This window comes from Manacus candei, unplaced genomic scaffold, assembly GCF_025592945.1.
Source record: "Manacus candei isolate 608988 ecotype Guabito, Panama unplaced genomic scaffold, ASM2559294v1 h1tg000026l, whole genome shotgun sequence".
NCBI lineage: Eukaryota > Metazoa > Chordata > Aves > Passeriformes > Pipridae > Manacus > Manacus candei.
The window spans coordinates 3,961,970-3,987,053 of NW_026138074.1; the positions used below are offsets into that span (position 1 = coordinate 3,961,970).

The 25,084-nt window shown below is 41.5% G+C and overlaps 1 long non-coding RNA gene across 3 annotated transcripts; it reads right to left on the reverse strand.

Annotated features, from left to right (window-relative positions):
- Positions 1-1,625: 1,625 nt before the first annotated feature.
- Positions 1,626-24,969, reverse strand: LOC127471772 (uncharacterized). Of its 3 annotated transcripts, XR_007904762.1 has the most exons (6): positions 24,870-24,969; positions 16,839-16,991; positions 15,544-15,618; positions 11,076-11,130; positions 10,598-10,772; positions 1,626-1,743 (listed from the first exon to the last, which is right to left on the reverse strand). It is a non-coding gene; the product is annotated as an uncharacterized LOC127471772 (long non-coding RNA). The 3 variants fall into 3 exon arrangements; XR_007904760.1 differs by lacking the exon at positions 11,076-11,130; XR_007904761.1 differs by lacking the exons at positions 11,076-11,130; positions 15,544-15,618.
- Between the last annotated feature and the right edge of the window lie 115 nt (positions 24,970-25,084).

Below are 25,084 nucleotides of genomic sequence, written 5' to 3' on the forward strand. Positions count from 1 at the left end.
CATAAGGTTTGACAGCCCTGGTATTTGAAGGGAAGAAAGGAAAGACAGATTTTGACTTCTGTGATCTAGAATGGCCAGTCTTTGGTTTCTTACAGTGTCAGTGAAGAAAGGCAGTGCCCAAGGAGCAGAAGTTGCAATACCAAATGAGGGGTTATAGTGGCCAAGCTCGGTGTAGTCTGTGGTGATCATGCCCAAAGTCCTAACAAAATCTTATCATGTAGGAGAGCATTAATTTTACCCAAATTTAGTCTCCTAGAAATCAAGCATCTAAGCAAACCTTGGCACAGAGCTTATCTTTATAATCAGTGGAGACTGACCACCACTGGCATCCTAAAACAGGAGTGTAAGCTGGGTGGGCTGAATGGCTTTTGGGAGATACCTATCAATGACCAATGACTATAAACAGAGGCTATCTACACCAGATAAGGTTAAGTGGAGGGTGCCAACCTTTTCTTCCTTAGTTTCAGGACTGATTTTTGTTCAGAAGTTTACCCTTCTAAGACTTTTAATTCCAGTCTGTAACACTGGAATGAATGAATGAATGCACAATGAAGGGAAAAGAGAGTACATTGCAAAAGAGACCTCCTTGCCCAGAGCCTTTCAAAATCACTTGAACCACAAGAAATTCAGGTTCTTCTCAAACTTTCCAGTATTGATAAGCTCTCCAGGTATCTCTGGAGTGAGGAAGGAGGGCTGAGTAGCCTACTCAAACTTTTTCTTCTCTACATGCTCTGAAAATGGACCTCCACACTGACAGGAAAGTGATTTATTGAAACCCACTTGTCTTCCATCCTTGTCTCGAGGTTTCCTCTGGTGCAGCAGGCACAGGCAGGTAGAGGGAGGTTCAAACTTCAACTTGCCAGCAGAGGCTTTTCCGTAGTCTCTCAGTGGTTAACAACAGCTTGTACTCATAAGCTATACTGCTTCAGCCATTCCAGTACAAACAAACTGGTATAGCCAACCTGGAGAGCACATACAGGATATACATTTATGCTGCACGAAAGAGTACTGAAAAAATACCTTAATTGGCTTTATAGGTTATCCCTCTGTGTCTTTTCACTGCTGAGTCAGAGAAACAACTCATTGATGCCCTACTGACAGCAGCAAGTGACTTTTCATTGGAAAAGAGATGCTCTTGGTGGCTTCTGAGGGGGTTGCAGGAAAATGTTGGAAAACTAACAGGTCCTTAACAATTGTTCTCTTATGGTTATAACCTTAGTGAGGACAACCTGAGAGAATCCTCACCATGCCAAAAAAACTCTGCAACTGTCCACGTTGCTCAGAAATTAGGACATATTGTATTTAGAGAGGAGTTGAGTAATGGACCCATTAAGCTTCAATTCATAATGCTTTGCTACTGAACTGTATGTATTGCTCAGGAATGGAACTGTTCAGGAAAAGTCACCCAGAAGAGCCAGCACATGGTTGCAAAGGACTCCTATTTACCAAGACAAGAACAAATAACTATTCTGAATAGGTAACAAATCCAAAGACAGCAGGAAAAATGGGAAAAGGAAGAAAGGAACTGAGCATTTAACTTGATAAACATCTCGGGAGGCTTTCCTGAGATCAGTTGATGAATACATGGGCTGTTTGGTGCTGTATTTACATCAACCTTTACCTTTCTTCTAGGTTCTTCCTCTTATGACAGGGTCATATTTGTTTGGTGTTGTCCACAAGGCAAAGGGCAGTTGATGATGGGTAAAAGATAGAGAGAAGACCTCAATAAACACTACTTGCAATCTGAGGGAGTAAATAACAGGCGTGACTCACTTTGAGAACAGTGAACTTTCTGAGCCACTGTATCCATTTTACCTGTAAGTCTGACATATTTGGTCATCACTACATAATTTTGCCTATGGTGGATGCTGACTTGCAGGTGTCTGGGAAAATAAGTTGGAGGGAAAACCAAATCAGGTGTTTTTCTTCTCTCGCATTCATGTTGCCAAAGGAAAATATAAGCAAAACATGCAAAACCTCCCAGGAGCCCCATGTTTCTGTTCAAATGGCTTTGTGCTTAGCACTGGTGGTGTTCTGGAAGCTGTCTGCTGTATATGATCCAGTCATTTCATCACAAGAATGTATTCTACATGCTATAAATACAATTTTTACTTCCTTCAAAGTTCTTTTTTGTCAATTTTCCTTTAAAATTGCTCACGTCCTTTGAATGCTGAACACTCTGTGTTTGACTTCACTACTGCATTAAACATAGTGAGGGCAGATCTAGGGATGTAATGGGACAACAGATTGGCCAGTATGTGCGCAGATTTGTAATTGCTTGTTCCTGCCTCCTCTGGAAACAATGAAGGAACAGAAGCAGCTGGCATGCAGAGGAGATGAGGCGTAACATCTCTCTAGGAGTGATGACTGCCCAAGCACCTCTGGCTCCGCCAGTCCTGGGCTGCACACTGGCGAGAGCAGGCAAGCTCAAACGGCTGTTTTTGAGGCTGTAGTCTGCTCTTTGGGCTGGAAGTCAGCTTAAAGAAGACAGAGGTTCTCTATCAACTGGCACCTCAGGAAGTCTTCCACCATCCCCATATCACCATTGGCGAATCAGAGCTCAAATCAGTCCAGCACTTTAATTATCCAGATAGCCTCATCTCCTCGGATGGTAAGATTGACGGAGAGATAGACAACAGGTTAGCAAAGGCATACAGTGCCTTTGGAAAGCTTCATAAAAGAGCTTGGCGAAATAAACACCTGAAGAAAAGTACAAAGATCAGTGTTTACAGAGCCATAGTGTTGTTTACTCTCTTATACGGATCTGAATCATGGGTCATCTACTGCCACCACCTGCGTCTCCTAGAATGCTTCCATCAACGCTGTCTCTGTACAATTCTAAACATCCACTGGTCAGATTATGTGACCAATACATCTGTTCTAGAGCAAGCAGCAGTCACAAGTATTGAGGCCATGCTGATGAGAACACAGCTGCGCTGGGCAGGGCACATCTCCAGGATGAAGGACCACCACCTCCCTAAGATCTTGCTTTATGGTGAACTTGCCACCGGCTGCCGCAAGAGCAGAGCCCCAAAGAGAAGATACAAGGACTCCCTGAAACAACATCTCAGCCTTGGCCATATTGATCATCATAACTGGTCTACTCTGGCCTCCAATCAGGAGGTCTGGAGACACACCATCTATAATGCTGCTGATGCTTTTGAGAAAGCATGCAGGATCACTCTCGAGGAGAAAAGACAATGCAGAAAGAATTGTGCCTTGCAGAATATATCTCCTAAGGAGTCTTTCTGCTGTGCCTGTTGAAACCAGACATGCCTATCTCGGATTGGCCTTTTTAGCCACCAACACGCTTGTAACAAATGCGGGTAGTGCCCTTCCCAAATCTTCATTTGCGAAGCCCAGCCATGATGATGATGATGATGAGTCTGTTCCTATTTGTCAACTATTTGTTACTATTGCCCAGCATGGTCATCTTGCTTTGATCCACAGTGTTGTTTGCTGTGTGTTGCTGTGTTCTCCATATGTTGTTTCTGAAAGTGGAGCAATGATGCTGACAGGGTTGGGTGTTAGACAACCTTGTAATTTGGCCCTTAGTGTGTTACAAGGGGAAAACAAACAGCATAAAAAGCACCAAAGTGTGGCTTAAACAAAAAGGCTTGATAAAGGCACATCTTTCTCCATGTCTTCAGCTGGACTTGCTGACTTCATTGACTTTAATAGGGTTATTCCAGTCTACACAGATGAGGATACAGCCCACTAGACTATGTAAAATTCCTGTGAATGGCACAGTTTATTTTTTCATTTGTTGGTTCTGCCATCTGGCACAGCCTTCTTGCATCCTTTTCCATTTGCTATCGTCTGAAGACATATTTTGTGTTGTCTTAGTGACAACTAAAAAGTGACTTCCACTTTTCCCTTGCCAAATATTAGCTTTATGACTGAACACTTCTTCTGATTCCTTTTGAAATCACTTCACAACATCACCTTTTCCCCCTGAGAATACCCTCAAGAATCTATTATGATGTTGTATTATGTTTCCAGGTACACTATGAGTTAAAAGAATACAGGTCCAATTTGGCACACATTTGTGCAGCTTCACAGCTTTAACAGGTCCCAGTGACTATAAATAAAAAAGGGGAACTAAATAATACACTCCTTCCTGTGACTCACATGTAGGTTCTTTCATGAAGGCTTGTGCTCATCTACTGAGTGATGGGATTTGGAATTCTCCTACAAAGATTCCCACATTTAATTTCCTTTCACTGGATAGCTACAAGAGGTTGTTCAATGTACAAAAAAAAAGTGTACTGCTGACCTCTTCTCTCTTTGAGACACACCTGAAGAAATGCATTGGTCTAGTTGGTATCTATCAGCTGACGGTTACAAACAAGAAATGTGGGGAGCAGATGCATCAGGGTGAAGCCTTTCAGTCCTGCTCTGGCCAGAAGAGTTAAGGCACAGCACAGGGGGTTACTTTGAGCCTTCAGTTGTCATGGGAATGGGAAATGTTCAGCAGTTCTTGGGTGGTCCTCAGAGTGTTCCAAGACCAGGGTTTTTTTAGGACATTATGTATGAGTTAAACCACTTAGAGTGACTAAACAGCAATTTGAAAATAGGTTATGAATGCCATGTTCAGATTAGGTGACCTCCAACAGCAAATAAAGCATAACTTTTGATCTTAAGATGAGTTCTTTCTCCCCTGGAGGGTGTCCTTTGATTCAGTCTGTGTAAAACAATTAGAGAACATGGTTAGAGAAAATGATATATATTGCAAAATACCAGGACCAGCAAGAACCAAACACAAGAGAAAACATTTAAGCACAAAGGCAGGGGTGGCAGAGGTGCCATACAGAGAGAGAGAGCTCTTCTCCATGTCATTGATATTTCTTTCACACTCGTACATATATCACTGAGAGATTCGGGGAATAAAGTGAAAACAAGGATGTGATGTAAAAAAGAGGAGTTATGATTCCCTAATAACTGACTGGTAAGCTGGTGTAGCGGGTCACTAAATGCCATGAATCATTTGCAGACCAAGATCAAAGAGTAAAGAGGACAAAGTTCACCTAGCTGGGCATTCATGCAGGGCTTTGATTACCTCAAGCATTCAACAAACCACTGTTTTTTTTCTTCTCATTTCTAATCTCTTTTCACCTCTGTTTCCTTCTAGACTCAGCCATGTACTTGTTAGTCTACCTTGTCTATTTTTTACTTTCGTGTTAATGAAGAAGCCAATTTACAGCTCATTTCAATTGTTTTTTACCAAGAGAAAAATCATGCCTAAGGATTTCTATTATTTTTTGTTCCCTTTCTTCCAAGTGCTGAACCTTGTATTGGGTGAAATAGAAAAAAAAAAAATCTCCTTTTGGGAAAAATAAGGAATGACTTTTCCTGTAGCTGATCCTATTTCATATTTTTGCCTCCAACTAAATGTAGTGCCTTGTAATTGAAAGACCTATGGAACTGGCAGTCAAATTATTCTGTATATACAGTTCATATCCAAACAGTCAGATATGGGCAACCCATAAACATAAATTAAATAAATCTGTTCAGCAGGAGAAATCTGTCTTATCCAGATATCCAGAGCTGTCAATATATGCCTGAGACCTTTCCTAAAATCAAAGTATGATGCACAGCAAACATCTTGGAAGAAGAGTAGCAATCAATACATCAAAGACAAGAAATGGAAAACAGGGCTGTAAATTTAAGCATCCCTAAATGCCAGAATACTTCTGAAGCAAGTTTGACAGAGCTCTGGTTTTTTTATGGATACAGCAAAGTCATACCTGAGATTTTCAAAATCCCCACTTGAAGCTGGAGTTGTCAGAGTCTACCTGACCAAGGTTGCTGTTGCCCCTTGACTACTTGCCCCTCTGCCTCATTACACTGCTGACTGGATTTTTTGTCTCTCCTTCGCACTGGCAAAAACATACCTAATCCTTCAGTGAGTTGGTTTGGGGAGCTAAATTGGAAGGAAATGCTTCTTTCCCCTCTGTTCCCCTCATGAAATGAGCTGCTAGTTTGTCTCCCTTAACTGGCTCCCTGTATCCCTGATATTTGTGTTTATCCCTGATAGCACAAATATCAGTGAAAAGAAGAACGGAGGGAGCATCCAAGGAAAAGTGGAAGTCATCTCCACTTAGATGCCATACTAAACTGCTGCAGAATTACAGCTTTAAGAACAAAATCCCACTCCCAGTCATGTATATGTGTGTATGTGGATATTTCAAAGGACGTACATGTTCACTTTACTGCAGTGATGTATGTTTGCTTTGATACAGTATTCTTGAAACACTTGGGTCACCTCGCTTCATGAGTTAGCCACATGGAACCACCATACTCTTTGGCATTTAATCTTCAATTAAAGTAAAAAAAATGCTCTTATCCATCATGTTTTTTCAGGAAATCTCCCTAGTAGGACCAAACTGTGCAGTGTTTCCTTTCTTCAGTCCAAAAATAGTCTGAAACGATACTGATGAGACATAAATGCTGCCCAAATTGCTTGTTTCTATTCAGGCTTTGACTCAAAACCTTATTGACAACATTATAAATGTCAACATTTCATACATAATACATGAATGCATTTTAGCAGATGGAGAGGAATGGAAATGAAGCCAAAATGCAGTTGAGGCTGGGTTTGGAATTGCTGGAAGGAGTAGGATGAAGAAAGGAGAGATGCCAAGAAGGAAGTAGAGCAGAAACAGAGAAAGGAAGATGGGAAGGAAGAGAAGAAGAATCACTCCTACTGAGTTCTGCTGAATCAAATACTAACAGAGTGAAAGGATAATAAATAGTACATTACCTTCTGTAGCAAAAGATGAGGCTTTGCCTTTGTTCATTCTTTGAAACTTTCTCTTTGAGACAAATAGGAGTTGTACTGTGGACAGAATGCTCACCTATGCTCATATTGTAGCCCAGTCTCCATACCCAGGGGTGGAGTTTGTTCTCTTCCACAGGATGAATAGGATGCCCCCTTGGTCAGAGACATCGTAACTAAAATAGCCTCTTAACCGCCAATTTTAGATTAGCAAGAGTAACCCACTGCCTAGAACTAATAGCTTTATCAATACTTCAAACTGCACTAAACTTCTGAAAGGGTTTTGCCATAATTAAAAATTATGATCATTCTAGATTAAATAGATATGTGATGCTACCATTCATCATTCAGGCTGTAAAAAAATTCAAACTTTTTCAGAAGGCTCATTGCTCTGCAGCAGAAACACATGCCACAGGGATGAACTGCCTGCAAAACGTTTGTTCCAATCTACCAATGCTAACTATATTTTTAGGGTCTAATGAAAAGATGCCAGAGGACAAGATGAGACACAATGTGAAAGCAAAGGGTAAACATAATTTTGCACTCTGGGGACCAGGCTACGAAGAACTATTATTGTTACCCATGCATCAAACAGGCACAGAATGCAATTTTCAGAAGTCCCTTTACATTTTCCAAAGAGGAGCTCATATGAATCTTCTATTTTCTTCCTTTTCCCATGTTGTTTTTGTGCTGAATATTCACGCTTCTTTTCTTAGAAACACAGTTCATTTGTCCCAAAGTGTCTGTATATAAAACATAAATATATTAATTCATGATATACCCTCTTCTCATGCTTTTCTTTCTCAAAATATAAAAGAACAACAACAATTCAATATTCAGAACAAATTTACCTAGGAAAACAAGGAATCTTTTCTATTTTAGATCCTTGATAGCTCCATTTTCGGAGTGGGTCAGTTGGTCTGCTTTTTGGTCTCAGATTTGCTTTCCTAGCCTTCAGCAACTGGTATGCACAAGTACAAGTCTGACAAATTTGATTTATGTTAAGAAATAATTTTTCTGTTGTCATAGAAACAACTGTGAGATGATCCAGGCAGGAGTAAAAAGTAACAATGAAAAGCAGGTTGTTGGTTTCGCCAGTAAAATTCTTCTCTTTGTTGATGTCCCACCAGCAATTTCCTTGCCCCCTAAGGCAGAAAGGGCAAAAAGATGGTATCTGGAAGGATGGTTGAGAGGAAAAATTTGCCCAGAGGGTGACTTTAGTGTCACAAGGCAGGCACATGTCCCAGCCCAAAGGGGGTGTGCAGCCAGTACAACTTCTCCTGCAAGACTGCAGCATGGTAAGCAAAGTAAATGTTTCGCTAGAACAGGGAGCAAAGCCAGACTAGAAATCCCCCAAGCCTGTTATAGAGATGTCCATGGCATGGTGGAGAGAGATAGAACAATTTCCTTCTCTTATGCTACGGGTTTGCTTCCATCATCAAGAGTGAATCATATCCATATTTTAAAGTTTACACAGATCTTGGCACTGCACTATGCATAAACAATTTCTACTTAGATAAGAGGAAGCATTCACCTGGACAGCGACAAATATAAGGGAGTAAAAGAACCAATGAAGACTGATTATCATGACATGTTCATGTAGAAGCATCTTCACCCACCCCAGCACTGCCTGCCCATGAGCTCCACGACACAGCGTGGGCAATTACAGCCTGCCCAACACGAATGCTCATTCATTGCCATTTTGGCAGAGAGAGAGCACAGGGATGTATACTGTGTATTACAACACCTACACTCTACTCAATCTCCACCATCAGTCATTGACATTTTAGGGGTGTTTATCCCCAAGATTTACAAGGGCAATGAACATTGCTAGTACTTGCCACTATGGCTGTCAGACTGACTTGATTTTATTTCCCAAGGGAAATCTGTTTCTGCATCTGCTACTGTTGGTTCAGTTTACAACAAGCTTTCAGATAAAAGGTTGTTGCTGTGGATCCATAGCCTCACAAAATGGCACAGCAAAAGTGTTGCTGCAAGAAAGTCAGAAAACCTTTAACATTTTGTGCAGCCTTTGAGTTCCTCTAAGTGAAAAGCCAGGGGATTTCAGTCCAGAATCCTCCTCTGCTGCAATTAGTACTGGGAACAGTCCAAAAAGAGGAGGACGTTCATAGATTACAGCTTCTTTTTGCTTCTAATGCTGATTAGTTGTAGTATGTCAATAATTAGAAGAGAATTTAGTGAACAAATATTGCCTCTTTTTCTGCTGCTGCACTGTCCAGACGGTATTATTTCCCCCCTATTATTTACCATTTGAAAATATTTGCCAGACAATCTCTTCAAGTCCTTTCTGAGCTGAAGCTTACTGGTATTAATTTTGCAAGTGTAAGAAACAGAGGCAGGTCTGGCACTGGTTCTGATTCCTGATGAAGTGAAAGCAGCTTTTAGCACTGGATGTGTCATGGATTGTGGAAAGTGAATTCTGAACTGATATTTTCCAATAGTGTCTGTAAAATGCATTCTTGTAGGCTTTCCATGAAGCATCCTCCCTGTTAATAAAGAAAAAAATACAGAATACAAGTGGTAGGAAGACAGCTGAAGCAAACTTGCCTGATGATTTAAGTGGATATTTGACAGAGTATTTTTGACAGGGACCACTGGAGCCTAGTTACAAGAATCTGAATAGAAAGCCTGGTCATTTGCTTCTTTTCTCCAGAGATGCAAAGGTGTGTGGAGGGTGGAAAATTATAACAGAACTTAGTTATTGTCATGATTATTTTTGCTAGATTATAAGAATGTGCCTATCTGCCACTTCTCCCATATGTGCACATGTACATGTCTCTTTTTATGTTCACTGCTTGTCCACAGCTTGTCTCATACATGCATCTCTTTATGTCTCATTATCACATTTCATTCCCATGCTCTTTATAGTGCAAAACTAGGTGTGTATTTGGTTATGAAAATGCTTGAGGCGGTTGAGGGCATTTTTGCATGGGAGATGCTGTATTACCATGTCAATCATTGCTCCTTCTCTTTCTTAGTCTTTGCAGATTAATCCTGGATGAGTCTCAGCTGGGATGCTTCTGGCACAGGGGAAGCTGAGATTTAGATAGCAGGTTCTCAGCCCAGGTCCACTGGCACATGATTTACATGCTGTTATCAAATTTGCTTTCCTGCCACCATGCTGAACATCGGGTTTAGAGCTAAGCATAATGGGTTGCTGGGGGAAGATGGTCTTTTCCAGTTGAACTCTTTCACTCTGGGCCTACACATAATCTTTTTTTTTTTTTTTCTTTTTCCTGAAGAGGGTTGCTGGCTATTAACCAGCCTAGCTGCCATAAAAGAAGTAGGGGAGGGAGATCACAGGCTTCTTCTCCAGCATTACTGTATCCACTGATTCTGGCTGGGCATGTCATTTCTACCTGTCATCCAGGCTGCTGCTGCAGCTTGTCCCCTGTGAATGTGAGTACTGATCAACTTTCTGCTGCCATAGTCTGCTGCTGAGATGATTCCCACTTTCTCTTTTGGCACGAGTTGTGTGTTTGGACCTGTGTTCAGCAGGGGATACTATTAAACATTGGGACCTAAAGGCTGCCGGGGTCTCTTGGAGGCAGCAGGACATGCAGAGATTATAATGGGAAAGACCTAGGCACCATAGGAATGGCTGGAAGCAGAACTGGAAAAGCAGCATGGCAGCATGCTCAGAAACAGTAAAACAAAACCCCTTTCATCTGTAACAGCAACGGCTCTTGAGCAACGGTGATTGCTGTGACCTGAAGTGTAGGCATCATGTGTTCAGCTGCGTAACCTACGCTCCCCAAAAGGCAGTGATTCCTGAAAATGAGAGCTTAAGTCACCTACCTGCTCAGATAGCACAGCCTTGAATGCTGCATCCTGGGGCAACTGCAAATCCAGCACATTCATCAGCTGTTGATAGAGGCTCTGTTACGGAGAGATGGAACCGGAGAATGGTTGTGGAGAGGTGAACAGGAGAATGCTTGCAATATTAGAAGAAGAGTGACAGCAGCAGGCAGGTCTGTGGGAGAGAAGGGGTGTTGCATTTGCTGGGATATGGATATAAAACGTGCTGCTGTCAAATCAAACGGTTCCTCTTGTTTATTTCCTTTTTTGTTTTTTTTTTTTTGTTTTTTTTTTTTTTGTACAAATAACCAGCAGTGACTTAAAGACAGGAAAACATAATAGTATGCCCTCCTTTATATTCCAGAGCGTCCTCCTTCTCCCTGCTGTTTGGCATCTCGCCCATTTCCAGCAGGCACTTTCAGATGCAGATTTCTCCCTGAATAGGTATGGCTGGGCTCTTTGTCCTCATCTCGCCTACCTTCATTAGCGGATCTGCTGTTGTGGGTCTTGCTCAGCTATCAGAGGGACCGGGTCTGGGTAAGAAGCAGAGCAGAAAAGGCCCCCTAAATACTGATTCATTACCATACAAATGGAGGGACACCCCAGCTATGCAGAGGGCGGTATCTTTATAAAACATACGTAAGTAGCATACAAAACCATGATTACACAGCGCTTATGCACCAGTTAAAATTCATCCTGAGTAGGTTGGATAACGCATATCCCTATATGCTAAAACGGATTCTCTTTGGATCCACAAATGGTTTATAGTTGTCTCCTGAGACAGGGGCATTGCCTGCGGCATGGTGGGCATATCAGCAGGGTAACGTATCAGCAAGCCAGAGAGCCGTGACAAGAAGACAAATGAGGATAGGCAACTGGAGTTGATCCCCCATTTGTCTGTTATCCTGGCTTTGGCTAAATATTGAGAGATGTCCGTTAAATGGCAACATCTGTGTCCGTGTGGCTCAAAGGCCAGCCATCCCTGAGGAGTCACTCGGGGTGCTAGCTGGGTTGCTACACCCAAATGTGTCCACAAATACAGACCAGTTCATCCACGTGTTTCCTTTACACTGCACTAGGCTGGGTCATAACCCAAAATCCTTCTGCTGTCAACAGTCACACTGGCAACTTGAGGAGGGACATTTTGCAGGAAAACCATTTAAAATGGGGAGTTTCTAGTTATGGCCTGCAGTTCATTTGAAACAAATGACAGAGTATCTTGGGTTAGTATAATGCTGAGACCTTTGGGATATAACCACAGCAGTTTTGACACCAAACAGAAATGATAACCAAATTGCTTGTACAGTTCTTCCACCTTTCTTTGCCTGTCCTCCTCTCCTCCTCCTCCATTTGAGTGGGTGATGGCACTTGAATGCAGCTGTGGCTGCACATGCTCTGGCTAGGTCGGCTGCACACTTGAATCAAACCTACTGTGGAGATGGATCCTGAGGGGATAAACCTTAACAATTTGGCCTAGGAAAACCTGGTTTGTCAATTCCAAATTCTTTCTTCCCACTATCAAAACATTTTCTGGGAAGCATTATATAAAGTTTACCTATGCAAACAGCCACACAACATGCTGGATTTGTAACCATATAATTACAGCTTCCAGAATGATATATTGTAGCCCTCTAAAGACCTGAACAGTAAGGTTACATGCACTGTGATGACAAGTACTCTGGAAGGACTTCAAAAGCACAGTCTGCTGTGGAGAAGAAGAGGAACTAATCACCTTTTCTATAACCTCTTTGATTTGTGGGGAGGAAAAAAAATTTTTAAAAAACACCATGTTTTTTGAAAACCAGCATAAGGCAATACTTGCCTATAGAAATCTGCTTTATATCCTTCTAGGTTCTCACTTTTCAGGCATATGCATTTGCTGGTATGTGAAAGACATGCAAGCCTCTCAGTAGCAACTATGCTTTCAGATCTTTATTAGCCAGTAGAACTGGGAGACTGGCACATTCCAGATCTGTAAGAGGAGGACAGGGAAAGGATCTTCTGGGCTCTGTGAGACCCAAAATTTTGAATATAATTCAGGATTTCTTGCAAATATTGACCAATTGACCTGCACGTTGGCCATGTGCCAGGTTGTAGCCTCATGAAGAGATTCCAGATTAACCCTACACCCCTCAAAGATGCATCTTAGTGAGATTTTTCTGCAAAGACTATTAACATGGTTCCAGTTATGTTTGACTCTGGTAAATATAAGGGCAGGATTTTTAGCATGTGTGTTACAGAAAGAGGTGAAGAGGTATGTCAAGCTAGTTTAACCACAATTTCAGCACCAGTCTGGCTAAATCTGTTTCTAAATCAATCTAGTTCTGTTACCTCTGTGACCAAACCACTCACAGAAAGGCCTTAAAAACTGAAGTGATAAACCCCCAAGGACCAGCAGTTTATAATGAAAACAACAGGGATGATAATTAAACTTCTACCAGTGGTCTGAGTTGGCAGTCAGTTCAGTTAGCAAGCAGTAATAGAGACACAGACCAAATTCTTTACTGCGTGTGTGGGTCTGATCAGCCTCGACAATGTTTCACCCTACCTCTCTAAAATGGGGTGAAAGACTCTATTCAGGAAACAGGCAAAGCTGTTTCCATCTGGCATATTGCTCCTTTCTCATGAGCTTTCTTCTACTGTTTATTAAGGAGCTGTTTTATACAAACCTCTCCACCCCATTTGCCTCTGGACTCCCATCTCATTCTTGTCTCATTACTTCAGTTTTAACGCCCACAAGAAATTTTAATAAGAATTAGTTTCCTATCTGAGAAAGCCCTAATACATACCACACAGTGATATTAATGTAAAATATTAGGTTCTGCACAATCTGATTTCTGGGCCTTTGTGATTAATTGTGACAGCAGCATTAACAGTAAACATGTTTGGTTTACGTCAGCTGCTGATTGGAAAAAATATTTATTTATTTTCTTCCAGTATAGGTTATATCTATAAATTGCCAGGTGAACTGAGAAGTGGCTTCTCAGGCCACTACAATCTCTACATGATGAAGTATTTCTATGACTCATTTTTTCAGATATATCCTGCAGTATATGAACTTACAAGGTATTATTTTTTCAGAAATACTTATTGCACGTTCTGTGGTTCATGGCTCTGCTTAGCAGGTGAGCATTAGTGGCAACTTTTTTGTGACTGGCATTTCCATAACATGGATACCATGGCTTTCCTGAAAGTTCTATATTTCCAAAGCTTTTCTTATCATAGGGATCTAGTACAAAAAGTATTCACCTTCTGTGCTTATTAACATACTTTTACTTACTGTGTGAGCTTCTTGCAATTTGTAATGTGTTTTATCCTGACAAAATGATTAAGAGGTAGGGAGTAGAAAGAGAGGAACTGAATGAACTAGAGTCAAAGTGACTTATAAGTTGTCCAAATAATCAAGCCAGATAGATGAAAATCAAGGACAAGTTTTCTTCTGACCAATGCTGCTGCTCTCCAAGCATTGTACCCTCTTTCCTGTTTCTTCCACTGGGAAAATATACCCTCTTTCCAGTTTTTTCCACTCTGAAGGTATTCTTCATGTAAATAATTTTTGATTTAATTTTATTTTTAATAATTTTTAGCATCCTTATTCAGCTTGGCTTTTTCTCTTCTCTTTGCAAAATGCCCTTCATAAAAATGGAAGTGCATTAAGATTTCTCCTTCAGTCTACACTGCAAATAGGGACCTGAATCAAAGGCCTGGATTGAGCACTATTAGTTGAGGCACATCAGATCAGGTGGGTTGCAGCTGATGAAAATGGCACTGTAATATTGTCAGACAGAACAAACTATCAGATCATCAAATGTGATTTTAAATGAAGTCTGAAATCTGAAAGGATTCTGGAAAGAACCATTTTCAGATAAAGGCGAGAATTATTCAAAATATAGTGAGGGAGTTAAAAAAAGATTTAAAAAGGCTCGTCAGCTTCTTCAGTTCAAGGGCTTTTATTATTATGCATTTGTGAATTTTCTAAAGCATTCTTTGCCTCCACCATCATTGTCTAAAACAGCGCACTACATAACCATCAGTGTGCATTTACATTTTTCTTTGTTGCTGAGGACAGCCAGCTTGAATTAGAAGCTGTTCATAGCCAAATTTTGAAGTATCAGGATATTAACTTGGATGTGGCAACGGAATAAAGCAGGGCTCTTTCACCCCTTCTAGCCTCACACGGGAGGGTGTTGAAGGGTCACACAGCTGCTTCGGAACTGCCACTGTTCCTGACTGACATATTTTTTGCTTTACTTGAACACATCAAGCTGTCTGGGTCCTTCTGTCAGCTCCAGGCAAGGATGCCAGCCTCTAAGATAAGGGCAGCACAATCAGGCAAGGTTGGTAGTTGTGTCAGCCACCCCAGCTTGATCTGCTGCAGCATGGGTTTGTACACTGCCAAAACCCTGTCATTCCTGTCTTGTGGGCAGCAACTGTTTGTAAAACCAGTCTACTGCTTTACCAAAGCTACTCCTTTACCCCAGACTGGGAATTTGTTGAAATCCTGAGTCACTGAGTCACTAAAAGGGCCAATAGGAGCCCTTTGATTTGGGTCATGGTCCCCCAACCCTTGTTGAAAAGTAGCCCTGACTCATGCTGGTTTTGTATGAACAGGAGTTTTCCCTTCACTAAACAACACTCCTAAGCACACGGCAAAAAATCAGGTGCGAGATTTAATCTTAAGTATGCAATGCTAAATTATTACCATTCAACCTAACTCACTGGTCTCCAAAATATATTCAAAATTTTATTACAGTAAATAGCGTTCTGCATAAAGCAAGTCAGTGCTGTTAGCTGGCAATCTATCTGTTATTGCCTAGTACCATAATGAAAAAAACCGCTGATTTCCATACAGTCTTGTTCCTAAAGGCTTAGGAACTAATGTCAGCTGAATATATTTGTACTGGATATTCAATCACTGCATCAAATATGCTCTGTAAACTAGTCACCTTTAAAATGTTAGTGGCATCTTCTTGAATAATTCACTACCACCAGATTGCATGTCCTTTGGGTCTTCTTGGAAGCTGAACAGGAAAGGATGGACAGGAACATGATATGATGACAGCAGTGTTGAAGTGATTTAATTCAATTCTATTAATATACATTTAGAACTTCCCCCCCCATGTTTTTAAATGTCTTCAGGGAATTTCCCTAAATTCCTGCATTCTTTTCATGGCATTTCTTTCAGTGTTTCATTTTCTTTCCCTTTTCATTTCCTCTTTCCTTTGTCCCCTTCATCTCCTTTTCCATTTTCTTTTCCTTTTCCTGTTCCTTTTCCTTATTTTTCTATTCTACTCTAGTCTATTCTACATTCTTGGCTTCACTATTCTATTGCTTTTTATTTCAAGGAAATTCTATACATGTGACACAGTTTTGCATGCTTTGCATGCTCCTAATCATTGTTATGGGTCAAATTTTGCACCCTATAAATTTGGATAGATAAATTTGGTGCAATTCCACTGATATTAATGGAATTTAAACTGGCATCAGACTCTAACCTGACATTTTAATGATTGATTTGCATGGTCTCAGCTGCGAGACAATTTGTCTTAAGCCCCCATTAAATCAGAAAACGAGTGTTTCTGACTGAATATGCCAATCATTCTAGCTTATCTAGTGAGAGATGCCACATGCTTTCTCCTACTTTAGCCTTACTTTTTGACAGCTACTTATGCTACTTATTGTCTAATTGGGTCTGCCAATCCTTCCTGCACATCCCAATCTGTCCAGCCCAGACACAAAAGTCTGAAACATTTCTAAAATCTGCATACTGTTGTTGATTACAAGAGATTAGGTGGGGCGGAATGCAGCCTAGATGTGACAACATGCTTACTTGTATGTAATTATTTCTCAGAAAAATTAAAAATTGCAAAAATTGAAGGAAGAAATTATATCTGAATACTTGGGCTTTCTGACTATAAGGGGAGGAAGGGTTTCTTCCTATGGACAGGAAAAAACTATGTTTTCTTCTGAGACTTTCACACTCACAAGGCAATAAGGGCTAAATCCTGCCATTTGTTGCTTGCTGTGCTGTGAAAGGTGAGGAGGTAAGAGCTATTCCCCAGGTAGTACAAAATGGTGGGAGATACAGCTTGCCCATGTGCCTCAATGCACAGTGCAGGGTTTCTGGAGGAAGAGGATCCCCTCACACATAGCAATGACTGGTAGGGTAAGACTTGCTTTGCCTCCATGCAGAGAGACAAGAAATCCCCTGTGCTGGGTCCTGCTGTGAAATTGTACTCACCAACACCAGGATTCTCTCCATGGAGGATACATCTGGCAACTTCTGCTTAACCTTATGGTTGTGGCTTGCCAAACAGCACGCCAGCATTTGGACTACAGTTTTTCAGTAGGGCTGGCAGAGCTCTGACATCCTCTGGGACCTGATCCAAAGCTCCTGGGATTTAATGGGGAAAAAAAAAGTCCATTGATCTTGGTGGCTTCGGATCTGTCCTTTTGCTCATCTCCTTTGATGATTTATACAACACTAACATGCATATTTCAATTCTGAAGCACACAGAGCACATGGTTTTAATCTAACCATTTCCCTGGTGACAGGGGAGGAACTGTGCTGGCAGCTAAGATACTGAAAAACACTCATTATTCTGTACATTATGATTACTTCTTACTTTCCCATGGAAGATAGAAATTACGATAAAAAAATCACAAATATTTTCTTTTACAATCTTTGCCTGCCCTTAAAGGCACAATAAAATATTAAAAAGTGCAAATTTTTGTGTGTGTGTAAAAATGATGAGAATGTTTTGTATTAAACTTGGAAGTAAGATAATATCAAGGACTAAAAGCTACTGTTAAACAAATGACCCCCTTCCCTAGAAAAACCTTAGAGTGTGGAATCTTCCGAATGTACCAGGAAATTCTCTTCTCGGGTTGGAAGGTGAGAACATTTCATCCTTGTGAAGTCTTTGTTTGTAAAATCAAGATTACCAAGCCATTGGCAGCAGTGGTCTATTAGTTATGTAGCTCCAGACCAAGTCCTACAATAGCAGTGACTAAAAAACAAACTTAAAATCAGCTCTAGATTGCTCATGTACCCAAGAGCAGTTTTCAGGGGCAGCCAGGGCTTGCTATGCTGTCTGGCTGTCAGACCTGATACCCTGTACATTTCTCTAAGGGATGTCCCCATAGCACCCAAGTTCATGGAGCCAAGCACCTCCTGCCCACTGGACAGAACCACAGACTGTCATTTTCATAAGGCAGGAGGGATGATTTGCTATATTTTTAGATTTTTCATTCCAATCCAACATATTTTTCTTCTTTGTTTCCTCATTGGCTAGTGCAATTTTTTCAGCACTAGATGTCAGTGTGGACTTGCAATACCAAATTGCTCTGTATTGTCAAAGACAGGAAGAATTGCCACCCAGAATGAATACAAGTTTTTCCAGCCTCAGGATGTGCTTCCTACAAAACAAGTCTTTTGTTTACTATTTGAACTCCACGTGGAAAGTGTACAACTCCATTCTGTCCTTGACTGGGATCAATATGGCTGTAAAAGGGCCCTATCTATTTTGTGACCATATCATGACTGAGTTAAAGAGGAGCTACCGTAAGTCCAGAGCAAAAGCTTTGTTTAGAAAATAACAAAGAATATAAGCGGTTCTGAGTTATCTTGATAAGTTGTGACCCTGCTAAGGTAGCATTGCATAGGTGCTCCATGGGGATGATTAGCCCTGTAACTAACAGTTTGCATCTCAACAAGAACCTACTGACAAGACTGAGTCTTTGCATTCCTACTGCCTAGAAAGACATTGCATAATCTAGAAATGTTTTGCTACACCAGCCTGTTGCAAGGACTGTTCTAACTGGAACTTGATTTACTGTTTGCTTGGCATTTTCTGAATACTGAACTGAAACCAGCCTGAGGCAGAGTAACCAGCCAGGAAGTGTACATTGGCTTTCTGAAGTGGTGAAATGACTGGTTCTACCATTCTTTGGAAAACATTTTCTTTCTTTAAGAATTTTAATTCCTTTAGTCTAAATTGTGAGTGGTCCCTGTGCTGTTATGGGAGGACTGAGGAAGATGCATGAAGCATCCCCACTCCCCTCATTTTGCAAGCAGCAACTAGAACAAGACACTGCCTCTCTTGCTCCTGGAGAAGTACAAACTGGGGAAGGGCAAAGTAGGGAGAGGAGGAAGTGGGTTCACAATTCTGATTTCTCATCTCTTATGGGTTCTGGCTTCTGTCAAGTGGATCTGAGCCAACACGACAGATGGAGCCTTTTACACCACTCTCGTGCTTGGTTTACACCAGGCGTGATGCACAGAAGCCGCGGCAGAAAATGTTTCTGGCAGAGAACACAAAGCGGAGCTCTCTGACATTCCTCCCAACTCGGTCTAGTTGCAGCTGTGATCTAGGCCTTCAAAAAAATTCAGTTATGTACTTTTGTATTCTTCACTATGCATTAGTTATTAAAGTATTACCCTGATGCATACATTAGTATGCCTTGCTTTTATTATACTTTAAGGTTGTTACTGTCCCTTTGAATTCTGTTGCACAAAGTCAGTGCAATGTGTGACTGCCCAAGCAGATGTGCTTAACATTCCTATGAGTAACTACCTAGGGTGTTTTTGTTTCTCATTATTAGGCTTATCAGTAGTAGACTGAAAGTAGGAGGCTATAGAATATTAATTAAAAATTAGTAAAAATATAAAACATTAGCAAATACTGTGCAAAAATAAGGACAAAGGTAATTTTTCTTCTGGATTCTGAGAAGTTAAGGTAATATTTGGCAGATAATACAGAACCTGAGAGAATACAAATTGTACTTGGCAAATCTAATGTCACATGGCTCTACCACCTGCTTTGACTCCTACATATTTCACTGTTATTTTTCTGTAACACTGTTTTCCATTTACTCACCTCTTCCTCTAGATATCTGGCATTCAGGCAATTAGTACCAATAACAAAAGATGTATCCTGTAAAAGAGCTTGCTTGAAATCACTTTCTGAAAACTGATTTAACTATGTCACATCTTGAAGTGCCTTCCTTATTAACTATGACAAACTGCTCTAGATAAGGCTCTCTGTAAAGCCAGCTGCCTCTCTAGTTGCAGAGGGGTTTCACGGTCACACCCCGCATTGCAAAGCAAATTAGTGTAGTTCAGGAATATAGCTTGAAAGACTAGCATTATTTCTCTCTGCCCAAGTAAAGGGAGCTTAGGTGACCGATAGTCCTCCCCCAACTCCTGAATCCACATTCAGCTGGCATTGCTGGGCACCAATACACGAGATCTGAAAATAAGAGAGTAAACATACTTCCCATATGCTGGTTTGTCCTCCACCCCCTCTTCTTAGAAATCACAGAAACAGAAAAATGAGCTCGATGTGACCTTTATATGTCAGCTCATCTGCCCTGGACTCACATCCCACGCCTTACCCAGATAAACATGCATTGATGTCACTTCATTTATGAATTGGTGCAAATGCCTGTAGTGTAGAAATGGGCATAGTCTAAGCAGCTACTTGTCTTCTGTTGTTCCTTGAGTATATAAGAAAAATGAGCTGCACAGTAGATTCTAAAGAAAGATAGCATTGGGGGAGCTATAGCTGCATGAAAGGTCAGTAAACTACACAGTAGGATAACTGATTCAAAGCTGATAACAAAAAATCCCCACCAACGAGCAAAACTAATAGAGTTTATGGGTGAACTGGTAACAGTACTGGCCTGATCATGTACTAAAATGGCAAGTTCATATGAATAGCATTTGATATTGCATTTGGTTACCTACACGGGTACTCCGTGGTTACAGTAATACAACTGTGAATGTAGAACAGCTTAGAAATTATTATGGTGAATGCCCTTTCCTATGAAAAATCTTAGACTGAAGTATATTTCTTAAAGTACTATTTTGTAGCATGTGATAATGAAGTGCACAGCAGAAGTTGCCATTTCTTGAAGTATGTTATTTCCAAGTATTTTTTTCTGTACCAAATGGTCAATCAATAAGGCCAGTCAAAATGTCAGCTTATTTTTAAGATCAAGTTATCTTTCCTGTGAACACCACTTTCCTCTACGGGTACCTCTAGTGTAAAAATTCAAGCATACTGTCTGCAGTGTGATAGAAATTTCAAAAAAGCATAAACTTCAAACAAAAGGTAGATGGCTTTAACAGAATTTTTATTAAGTAAGGATAAACTTCCTTATCCTTGTAAGCATCACCACACATTTCCAGAATAATTTTACGACCTAAACCTTGAGCTTGAAAGCTGCTTATTTTTTTTATTCCATGAAGACTGATCACAACATGTTGCAGAACTGTTTTTCATACGTCGGTGTAAGCATATGCATAAATCTCCATAGGATTAAAGTCAATACATACAAAAAGTTATTCAATGCAAATAAAAATCTAAGATACTGGATAACAGGGTCTCCTGCATTGAAATACCAGTCACTAGCCGAAGATTCACTGACACTAAAATATATCTAAAGAGATTCCTACAACAAGTTTATGTATACTTCATGGGTCACACTGAGAGGGATAATATGGGACCTATTTCCCTTAGGATACAGATGTGAATGTATAAAACCCTTGCCTGCTGGATGGCTTACTCTAGCTACAGATGGAAGGCATGTGTCTTTTACACATCTTATTTCAGAGGGACAAAGTGTTCTGTTTTGTTTTCTCTATGAGCAACAGAACACATCAGAAGTGTCTATTTTCAGGATCTGTGCAGAAGCGGTGCGCAGCACTTTTTATTTTAAACAGATGAAATACACAGTAATGTAAAAACTGCACTGATCTCTGCCAATCACATTGTGCACTTCTAGTTTGGTAACTGCTCAGAAAATCTAGTTGGCCAAACCCTTTTAGGAGCCCACACTAGCTATTATAAAATTAAGCTGCATGTTATGAGTCTGTGCTGCTACTTTTTAAATCTTTCTCCTTTAGAAAAGAGTGTCTGATCAGTTCTGAAGAGAATGAAACTCTGGCTGGCTTTATTAGTGCAGGGTCAGATGCTTCTGTCAGAAATGAAACCTTGCTTAAATCCTTGTTTCAGTGTCCCTTTAAAAGCCACCAAAGAAGGGGGCAGGGAGGGAGAGGGGGGCTGATCTGTCTGCATAGCTCACTGTTGAGTAAAATGCAGACCCCTGTTCCATTTATCAGCACACATTTTCCAAAATGTGCAATATTATGAATTGACGGCTAATTTTGTATGCCTAGGGCACACCTGCCACTTGGTATGTTCAAGGAAACTGGTCAAGAAACAAGTTCATTATTTTCAGTTGCTGATAGATGAGGTGGTGTAACCAGAACTGAAGTGGAGGTATGCAGCTTGTAACAAAGAACAGCAAGTATATTTGCCTGTCTAAACCAGTTTTTTCCCACTATCCTGGACAAGGAACAAGTAGTGCTTATTTAAGTATGAATAAGAGTCCCTAGATATGTTTCCACAGGAATAATAGCAGCATTCACCCATATAGGCCTATCAAAGTCAATTTTTATATAACTATCTGCTTTCCATTGAGTCCTTGAAATCTGTGGAAATATGGTCAGCACCAAGATATTCTGCTTTCTCTCTGTACTGTTTCTTCTCATCACTAGTTACTTTTTTTTAACTTAGGAATTTTTTATGCAAACTATTTCTGGAGTGTGTTAATGAACAAAGGGGTGGAGGTTACAGTGCCAGGTACTTGCCTCTACAAGACTAAAAGACTAGTAGACATTTGTTAGAAGAAACGTTAGCCTGAAAACCTAACTGTACTGTTGCTGATATAAAGCAAATTTCGATATGCAGAAAAATCTCTATTCAACCATTTTTAAGAGAGACGGGGAGAATAGAGGGGAGAAAGCTGGCTCAGAGGCATGACACATTGCTTTTCTGAAGATCTAGGTGTTCTTTGAGATATGTGTCTTGTTTAGACTCACACTTGATAGTGGGAGAGCTGCAAATATGTCCTAGATACAAAACAAAAACTGAAGCCTTCAAAAAAACAAATAAACAAACCAAAAGCATAGGAAACAGTCATGCTCTCTGAGAAGGGAACACAGGCTGGACTGTTGTTGTGACTTTTTTTCTGTCACATATCCTATGCTGTTAAAGGTAATTTTCTGACTGTTAGACAGTAACTGGCTAGATATCTTAAGAGCTTTTTTTCCCCCCATAGATTTTATATTTTAATCCTAAATTGAATAAAAGGTTATTCACAGTCAAATATAATCTGTATTTAATACCTGCTCAACTCTTAGATCCACTGTAAAAAAAATACAGAAAGTACTGTGGTACTGTGTAGCAATGTACTACTTTCAAAATGCTGTTTATTCTAGCAGCTGACCAGCTCTACTAGCACTCAGTAGTGGAAATTTTAAAAACTCCATAAAACTCTGAGCATGCTCCCTCTAAACCTGCTCCAATAGGGCTCAACATGCCACAGGCATTCTGTGAGCAGCAGAAATTATGAGTCATGTTTGCAACATCCCTTGCCTGAGCAGATTCTTGGAATCCAGCAAGATAGGAATTCCTACGGTAGCTTTCCTTTTGGTGGGAACATTAGGATCTCTATCTTCTACATAACCATTTATTTTCTATACAATTAATGTCTCTGAGATTTGGCTGAAGCTGGACAAGGATTTAAAAAGTAATCAGTGGTAGAGCAGACAGTGTATTCACACTGATTTTTTTTTTCTGTAGAAAACAACTAGAAAGTGCTCATGATTGATCTACTTTGGAGTATCTACCACTGCTAGGAGAGACTGCAGCTTATAATTCACAAGTGGGGATGACATAGCTTGGGACGGCAGATTATCGACCCCAGCTGTCTGCCCAGCACCCAGCACACAAAGGACCAAGCTGTTCATGAGACAGCTGTGGAATCACTGCCTCTTACTGAAACGGGCAATAGTTTACAGCAGCATCCTCTAAATGGGGTTCAGATTATTCACAGTGTCTCAGCTATCCAGAAAAGTGGTGTTGGAATGAAGAGTTGGGGCTAGTAATCTCTTGTGCCACCCCCAACTATGGTACCTCTTTTTGCAAATTCAGCTGTGAGCTGCACTGATGCCAGAACACAACCACACGCAGTTGTAACAGAGATGGTGAAAGGAGGGGGAAAGGGAGGCCTTTGTGCCTATTTGCATCTGAGGAGGAACATCAAATATGCCGTAAGTGTACATGTAATGTTCCATGTAAATGGAACATGTACCTGTAAATGTTAGGTTTGTACCTTATATATACATAATACATGTAATAATAACATGTAATACAGAAAACGTTACATAATACTTTGTGTATTAATTAAGGTTTTGATCAGTTTTATTGTGTTAATTGTAAATCAGCTTGGCTTCTATGCCATTGTGACACAGGCAGGAATGTAGTTGGGGTCCCTACCGAGACAGTATGATGGAGAGACCTGAGTCGGTGTGTAGCAGTGCTTCATGGTGACATACCTTGTATTAGAACAGACAGTAATCCATAAAAACAGTTTTCCTTGAATGAGTGATTGTAGGAATCATATTTATATAAATTCAGTGTACATGACATTCAACATCACATACCTTTAAAGAACAAAATAATTTTATGTCTCTGATAATTTTGTCAGGAGCAAACCAAGCCTGTTATCCACATGGATATTATTCACTGGGCCAAAATCTTCAGGTTAGTCAATTCTTGTGTAAAAATATGAGTTTTTCTCTGAGTGAGAGACTGAGGTCTACGGAATTTTCCTGTATCGCCTGTGAACCAGAGACACGAGATTTTCATCCTTCTTGTCCAGTTTCCCCATACGTCCCATATGTCTCCTGGTATGCCGTCATTCCAGGAGAGCCGAGACTGGCAGCAAACCGCCCAGGTTGGAAGCCCCGGACCCGGGAGAGCTCCCGACGGGGCCAAGCGGCCCTTATACTGCCCGCCCCGCCAGCCTGGGACTCGGGGAGCGGCCCAGCCGAGCAACCAGGAGCCGCCCCGGCCGCCGAGGTCGGGCATCCGGGCGTCTGCTGGAGCCGCAAGAGCAGAGAACCGGGCGGCAGGAGGGCACCCGCCGCCCCGGCCTTGCCCGCCCCGCCGAGCCGCCTCCCGCTGCACCGCTCCGCTCCTCCTTTACCTGCCGGGGCTCGAGGGGAGAGCGGACCCAGGGGCCGCCTGCCGCCCTCGAGCACCGCGCTCTTGCTCATTCACTCCTTTCCCGGCAGGGCAGCCCCTACGGGCAGGTGGACAGCGTGTATGTGTGTGCGTGCGTGTCTGTGTGTCTGTCTCCAGCAGAGGGGACCTCCTTACCCACCTTAGGGAGCACGGCCGGAGCCCAGGCGGGGCCTCACCTGGTGCTGCCCCGCACCTTGCGGGAGGAGCGGGGAGGGAGGCGGGGCGAGGCGGCGGGCCCGGCTCGTTGCGCCGCCGCCGGGGGCCGGTCTCCCGCCGGGCGCGGGGAGGGAAGGAGAGGCGGCGGCCCCCGCCCGCCGTAACCGCTCCGCACCCCGCCCGCTGGTGCCGCCCCCAGCATGGCGACACGGTAGAGGAGCGGCTGCGCCGGGCG